Source organism: Tamandua tetradactyla, chromosome 6 (assembly GCF_023851605.1).
Source record: "Tamandua tetradactyla isolate mTamTet1 chromosome 6, mTamTet1.pri, whole genome shotgun sequence".
NCBI lineage: Eukaryota > Metazoa > Chordata > Mammalia > Pilosa > Myrmecophagidae > Tamandua > Tamandua tetradactyla.
The window spans coordinates 42,111,046-42,119,660 of NC_135332.1; positions in this window are offsets into that span (position 1 = coordinate 42,111,046).

Genomic DNA, 8,615 nt, shown 5'->3' on the forward strand with positions numbered 1-8,615 from the left:
CATTGTGAAAGCTTTATCATTATACAATTATCTTCAAGAAACATGGCTACTGGAACACAGCTCTACATTTTCAGGCAGTTCACTCCAGCCTCTCCATTACATCTTGACTAACAAGGTGATATCTATTTAACGCATAAGAATAACCTCCAGGATAACCTCTCCCCTCTGTTTGGAATCTCTCAGCCATTGATACTTTATTTTGTCTCATTGCACTCTTCCCCCTTTTGGTCGAGAAGGTTTTCTCAATCCCTTGATGCTGAGTCGTAGCTCATTCTAGGATTTCTGTCCCACGTTGCCAGAAAGGTTTACACCCCTGGGAGTCATGTCCCACATAGACAGGGCGAGGGCAGTGAGTTTGCTTGTTGTGTTGGCTGGAGAGAGAGGCCATATCTGAACAACAAAAGAGGTTCTCTTGGGGGTGACTCTTACGCCTAATTTTAAGTAGGCTAGACCTATCCTTTGTGGGGTTAATTTTCATATGAACAAACCCCAAGATTGGGGACTCAGCCTAGTGCTTTGGTTGTCCTCACTGCTTGTGAGAATATCAAGAATTCTCCACTTGGGGAAGTTCAATTTTCCCCCTTTCTCACCATTCCCCCAAGGGGACTTTGCAAAAAAAGGGGTCTTTTTTACTCACTGTTGAAATCACTCAGGACAAACCTACAAAATCTTATCCCCTACTCAAGCTTCCATGTACTTATGATGTTCAATTAAGAGTCCACATAAGTTATATTAGAAACTGCAGTACTCAAAATATAAATTTTGTACCAAATAAACATTTTTTGCTTTAGTCTCACACATAACTTAAAAATTTTAAATATTAATTACCATCTATTTTCAACACACTGCAGTAATGACATTCCTTTGTCCTTCCTCATGCAAAAACATTTTTAAATTTGTACATTTAGCCACTATCATTATACAATCTAGGCATTCCTGGATTATATGATCTCAGTCTTTATCATCTCTCTTTCTGATTTCATTTATGCCCCCAGCCCTCTTCCCTCTATCATTCTTAATTCAGCTTCATTCAGTGTTCTAACATTATTGTATTACAGTTAGGTACTATTGTGCTATCCATTTCTGAGTTTTTACAATCAGTCCTGTTGCACAATCTGTATCATCACATAGTTGTATATTTATCACCATGATCATTTTTAGAACATTTGCATCACTCTAGAAAAATTAAAAGAAAAAAACACATACATCCCATACCCCTTAACCCTCCCTCTCTCTGACCATTAGTATTGCAATCTACCCAATTTTTTTTTTACCCCTTTTCCCTCCCCTACTATATACTTATTTTTTTACTCCTCTGTTCATACCTTGGGTAAAGGGAGTGCCAGTCACAATCACACGGTCACATATATAAAAGCTGTATCATTATATAATTGTCTGCAAGAAACAAGGCTACTGGAATACAATTCAACAGTTTCAGGTACTTCCTTCTAGCTTTTCTGATTCACTAAAAAGGGATATCTATAAAATGCATAAGAATAACCTTCAGAATAACCTCTCAACTCTGTTTGAAATTTCTTAGCCCCTGAAACTTTACCACCCCTTACTTTTGAATACATTTTAAATAAATTAAGATTCCAAATGCGTTCTTTTGACATATGGTAAGAGTGTAAACATACTGGATTTTCAAGTCATCTGACTGATTCAAACAGTACTCCGGAATTTATTCAGTTACGTCAAAGGTCACAACTTCTTTTTTTTATCACTTTGGATATACAAAATTGCATCAGTCAGGAAGATATATGCCTGATTGTGATTCTCTCAGACATGCATTTTTCTCCCATGAAGGATCTGAAGTAATACTAAAAAGCCGACTCGTATTTGTGTGGGTTTCCGTGGCTCTCACCCAAAATTTATTTCCCACTGAACGTTACGCCAAATCTGTGAAACAGTAAGGATACATCCTGATACTAGTAATTTCTCTCTGGCATCTAAAATTGAGATCCTTCTTTTGCTATAACTATTCTCCAAATTTAACTAGCTATCCTGCATTGCTTTTGCAAAGTGAGGCTAGGAGGGGCGAGCAGGTAAGCACGGGAGTAAATGTGGAAAATCAAGAGAATATGAAAAATTGCTTAATAATTGAAGATTTCTAATAATAGAAGTATTCTTACACTTTGAAATTATAATGCAAAAATTCATTATAATTGAATGTAGAGAAAATATCCACAGGGATGAAGTGATGTACTTGCCGAGGATTAGCCCTTCATTTCTTTTCATTAGGAAGAGTCCCTCCCATGCACACATGTCACCACGCTAATAGGCAGCAGGGGACACTGTTGCACTGTGGGAGGCCTGGGGATGAAATCAGAGCTCATCTGTTTGTGCATATGAGGGAAAAAGCCCATTTTTACTGCAAGGATTTAATGTGATGTTGATGGGAAGTGACATGATCACTGAAATCAGATCCATATGGAGTCTCATGATTGATGTGCAAATCTCGACAGCAGAAACCCGGGTTGTCAGTTTGTCTTTGTGGTCATCTTATTGAGATCTAGTCAGGAAAGGACCTCTTCCTTTCAAATGCTGGGGCATGAATTACACTGACAGAGGAATAAAGAGCTGTTCATCTGGCCCTACATTCCCAAAGTCTAAGCAACAGGGGACATTTTGCTAAAGGTGAGACTCAAGAATGTTGAAATTCCCTTTAACAAACTCTCTTCTTCATATGAAGAACATTTTCACTTAATAATTCACTCATTTCTGTTTTCTTGGCCAAACCAAGACTTTATTATCTCAGGAGATGGTCGGTATTACTTTCAAAATGTTTGAAATCCTTCCAGGTCTATGTGAGACAACTTTGGTTATCTTGGGATTTTGCAAAATGGGGAGTTATGACCCTTCATGCGTTTATATACTTGCTGCCATAGTAGAAAGAGAAAACCTGACTTCACCGTGTGGAATCCAAGAGGGACTGACTTGAATTAGGAAGGCTGTCAGGAAGCAGCCAGAGGAGCCTCTCCATCTGAACCAAGTTTAGGAGATGTGCAGTTTGGCTTTAATTGGCACGGTCTGATCAAGCAAATCAAAAGAATGAAGTATTTATAAGCTCTAGAGTGAAAGGTATCCCTTAGAATCTCAAAGAACTATAAATTCTGTTAGATACTAATAGTAGGTGATTCTGTACAGAAAAGTACTTGGCAGCAACATGAGAAATGATGGCATCAGATAATGTGATGTGTAGTAGAAAGGCACCTGATTCCAAAGCCTGTGTATGCTTCATTCCAATGATAAATTCCAGTTGTACTGGGGGGGGGGGGGGTGATTGATTGGCTTATTTTATGTTTGTTTTAATAATAAAATATATTAAATATAATTCTACCATGGAAGCAATATACATTTTTTCATTAAAAATTGGATAATATAAGAAAAACCATGCATATTTTTACTACCAGAGACAACCAATATATTTTTCTATGCACTGGTTGGTTTTTGTTTTTATTTTTAAACAGTTTTTATTATGAAATATAATACATATACAAAAAAGGAACAAATTTCAAAGTACATTGTAACAAGTAGTCATAGAACAGATTTCAGAATTTGGTATGGGTTACAATTCCATAATTACAGGTTTTTACTTCTAGCTGCTCCAAGACACTGGAGACTAAATTTTAAAAAAAAATCAATATAATGATTCAGCAGTCATACTTGTGTTAAATCCTATCTTCTCTGTTACAACTCCTCCTTCATCTTTGATCCTTCTCCCAATGTTTTGGATATAACTTTCCCATGTTGGAAAAGGATGTCATTACTATGGGATGGGGGATGAAACTAGTTGATCTTCTTGGAGAGGCTGGACCTGGTGGGTTTCAGGACTTATCTAGTGTAGGAAACCATCTTTTTTTTGGAAAGTTATCTTAGTACGTGAAACTTTTGTAGAATCCCAGATCCCTAGGGTTAACAGGAATGATTTGGGTTGGGGTTTGGCAAAGAATGATAATTAGCAATATCTAGCTAAAGCTTGCATAAAAGTAAAGCCTCCAGAATGGCCTCTAGACTCTATTTGAACTCTCTTAGCCACTAATATCTTATTTCATTACATTCCTTTTCCCCCTTTTGGTCAGGAAGGGCTTGTCCATCTCACTGTGCCAGGACCAGGCTCGTCCCTGGAATATCTCCCACACTGCCAGGGAGCCTTTCACCCCTGGATGGCATGTAGTGGGAAGGGTAATGGTTTTCCTTGCAGACTTGAGGTTAGAGAGAGAGAGAGGCCACATCTGAGTCACAAAAAGAGGTCCTGTGGAAGTAACTCTTAGGCATAACTGTGGGTAGGTTTAGCTTCTCCACTGCAGAAATAAGCCTCACAAAAGCCAGCAGAAAATCAAGGGCTTAGCATATTGACTTGGGAGTCCCCCAATATCTGAGACAGTATCAGGGGTTTCCTTGGTGGTAAAGTTTAATGGTTTCTTATTTTTATTCCCATCCCACAAGCGACTTTGCCAATACTTTTTAATTAACTGCCCAACATACTCTGGGATAGATCCAGGTATTACCTTAAGCAATACATAATTACAAGCCCCCATTTCAATTCTGGGCTCCATGTGTTTGGGTGGTTTAAATGAGCTATCCAGACAGGTTAAGTTAGATTATGTGCTACAAAAAATTTAGGTTTGGAACAAAACAAACTTCTCTTCCTTTGGTCTCATACAGTAGGTAAAGTTCTAAAATACAGACAGTGTCACCCTTAGCCCTGTGTTCTGATTCACCTTCGCTCTGACCCGATCGGCTCGGTTCTTATCTCTAACTGAAGCCTGATCTCTTTTTCGGTTTCTTTAACAGTTGCTGTGCGTGGCAATGCCGACTCTCAGAGTTGTAAAACTCCAGCTCTGGTTGTAGGTGTCACACGGATAGCCAAAGTTTCAGGGAGATGCCAGGTCATACCTGTGTAACACAGGATCTCAAAAGCCAGAAATAACGCCAGCAGCTCTGGACTAAATGTGGACTCTAAGAGCTGCTAATCCAGGCCCGAATTTTCTTATAACTATTTGTAAAAGGGACCATACAATATTTTTTTCCTTGTTCCTGGCTTATTTTGCACCACATAACATCCCCAAGCTTCATTCGCTATGGATGGGTTGTTTTTTTTTTTTTAAAACCACCGTGTACACAACTTTTTAATATAAAAATTAAGTTTTTGAAACTTAACATTATACCATAAATACCTTTCGTGTTAAATTTTTCTAAGTTTTCTTTTAGCTACAATGATAATCATCACATGAACACACCATGGCCTTCTTAGCCATGCCCTCACTGATGTCTACCACTTAACATGATGAGTACTGCTGCTCTGGGACAGCTCTCTGCAAAGCTGTATCTCTAGATCTTAGTCTGTATTTACATAATTGGTTCCCAAGCGTAGAATTACTAGATGAAAGTATGAAAACTTTTTAAAGCCTTGAGAGAAATTGTGAAATTGTTTTCCAGAATGGTTGTTTCCATTTACACTCTCTGTTGAAGAACATGATAGTATTCATTTCATGGCTCATTCAAATAGATGATTTTTGGAACTCTCCTGAGATTTCCTGAGGTGCTGCGGAATTTGGAAGGAGATGTCGTTGCTGGTTGACCCATCCCTTAACCCCTCCTGTCCAGTTTTCCTTATCATGAGACAAACTACAAAAGTCCTCACAAAACTTTTGGTGTGGGAAAAAAAGGGTAAAAACAAATGGAAAATAATCCATACTTAAAAATACTTCTTAAGCACATGCTGTACACAGACTTAGGATATATACAAAAGAAATGTAAAGCTGGGAACACCTAATTTGCTGTGTGACCTTGAGCAAATCACTTAATCTCTTCGGGTCTCTTGTCCCCATGAAGGAGAGCAGTAGAATTAGCCACATCATCTCTAGCTTGCTTCTGACTAAAGGCTGTCAGAGCCATTTTCCAAAAAAGAGGAGGACTTTCTAACTGCTACTCCTTCCCCAATCTGAATGGAAAGTGTCTGCAATATTTGCTTCCAAAAACTTCCACTGTGTTCCAATCTCTATTGCCATACTGGGGTAACGTCCATGTTACTACCCAGAATTTACTTTAAAGAAATATGATGAAAGCAAAACCTTCACCTGATCTTTTTGTCAGTTAAGCAAATACAGGTGAAAGTTAAGGCAAAGAATTCCTTAAAAATATAAGTATACTGCAGAGTGTGCCAATTATGCCCTCAGCAACAACCATTGGTTTCCATGGGATGGTCACACGAATCATTAAGATCAGAATTTGGGCCTTGTAACTATAACACAGAAGGTCTATTCTAAACACAGAGTATCACCTTTTCTGAGCTGCAATTAACACTTGATTTCATTTTTGTATATACTCCTAAATATGGTACTAGCAAAGGGAAAAAATCATACATTATTTCCCGGCAGGATTTTCTTTACAGAATATTTAGTTAGATGTTCTCTAATAACAGATTTATTGAAATATAATTCACATACCATAAAATTCACTCTTTTAAACTGTACAATTCAGTGGTTTTTCGTGTACTCACAAAGTTGTGCAGCCATTGCCATACATATTTTAAAAACATAAAATGAAAGGGTCTGGACAATTTCCAAGTTGTTTACTTCTGTTAATTAAATTTAATATTATGGATACTTTTTTTTAGCCAAGACCTTGTTTGTAAGAATTTAAACCATTCAGAGTTCATAAAATCATTGAATATGTGTTAGGGCACATTCTCAGTTTAATTTGAAAGCTACCATCTACCAACTCCTACTTGAAAATCTTTTGTTTACATAATACATAAAAATTGAAAGTGTGTATTTATCTGACGGTTTTGCAGATGATGAAAGGTGGATGAGAGGCTGAGTAAAGTTTGCATGTTTCTGAATTTATTTTAAATATTTAGGAGTCATTTAAAAATTTTGCCTTCCTCTATTTACTTATGATTCTAATGGAAATATCATGCCTAATGAAAAGTAACTGAAGGTAATAACGGGAGAAATAGTTGTCTTTTCTCTTTAAGTCAAGAGGGGAAAATATGCTGTTCTCTGAGAGAGCTTAGGTATGGTTCAAAGTGATTAAAAATAATAGAGAGATTTATATTTTTATCCTAAGCATGGCATATGATTGGTTATGAAAGAGCTCTTTCTTTTGATTTTTCTACTCAAGTCTTTGCTATAAGATTGCTAGTAATTTTTTTCTTAACTATGTTATAAACAAGCTGAATAACTTGCTGCTGCACTGAATGGCTTTTCAATTACTTGTACTTCTGGAAATATAAAAACATAATACTACCACTTTAAATTTAGATAAAACTTTTTCCCTTTAACACTCGGTAAGCTTTCCAAAAAGGCATCTTCTTTTTCTTCCCCAGTCCATCTCTGGCATAAATTATTCTCTCGCTATTCAGTCTGAGAAATTGACACTCATTTTACAGATGGAAATTTGAAATAAACCTCTCATTGGATAGGTATGAAAGGGGAAGCCTGACACTTTTGTTTGGCCCTCTGTACAGAGCTGAATGATAAGAACCTCTAAATGTTCATACAGAATCCTTGAAATGACCCTGAGTACACCCCAATACACGCCTCGTTTTTCTCATCTGCCAAATGAGAGCAGAGAATGGTGGTTTAAATACTGTCATAACCAAAACCAGTTGTCTACCTCTAAGGAATTGTATATATTCTGGTGCAATATTTTTACTATGATCTATACATTTTCTGTGGTATCTTTACCCATATTTGGGAAACTAGGGAACCTCAATCTAAAATGCAGTATTGAAATACTCTGAAGGAATACATAAACTAACATAGATTATGGTTTTTAGAGAAATGATGAACATTAATTTTTGTTATTCTTAAGTGAACTTGTGATATATGGAAAGCAAATTTAGCTTGAGGTAAATAAGATGACTCATAAAGAGACAAGAAAAATTCAGGAAAAATTGTGGGACAGTTAGCAGAGACTGAATACTTGGCTGAAAGAAAACGAATTTATAAACAAGTTAGAGACTGGAAATGGTGGGCATGATTTTCAGCTTCGAAAAATTGGCTGGTTATTTCTGGGAATGTTCTGTGCTTCATAAATGTGATTTGTATACTGGATGGTAATTATGGAAGCAGCAGTGTACTCTATAAAAAAAAACAAAAAACAAAAAACCAATGTCCTCTGCAATCATCTTATCTCCTTCTGCTTGCTGTCAAGCAGGAGGGAAAGGGCAATGTGCTCGGAGAGCGATATTGTGAAACTGTGAGGTCAGTGCACCCCCAAAGGTTGAATTGCCTGCCCGTGTGTGACCTTTTCATAACTTCACCCAACTTCACTTCTCAAGTGAGTTTACATCATCATTAAACTACACAAACATAATCTTTTTTTTTTTTGTATGTGGTATGGCAGGAGTCACATTTCACTCTTTTTCCATGTGAGTGTCCCATTATTGCAGCACCATTTATTTGTTGAATTTTTGTTTGTTTGTTTGTTTGGGGAAGTGTATGGGCCGGGAATCGAACCTAGGTCTCCTGCATGGCAGGTGAGAATTCCGCCACTGAACTACCCTTGCACCGCCCATAATTCTTTTTAAAGGGTTTCTGCCAGATACCATCTATTAGAAACGTGTGCAACCAGTGGAAATCCAGGAAAACTCCTAAAAGGTGAAA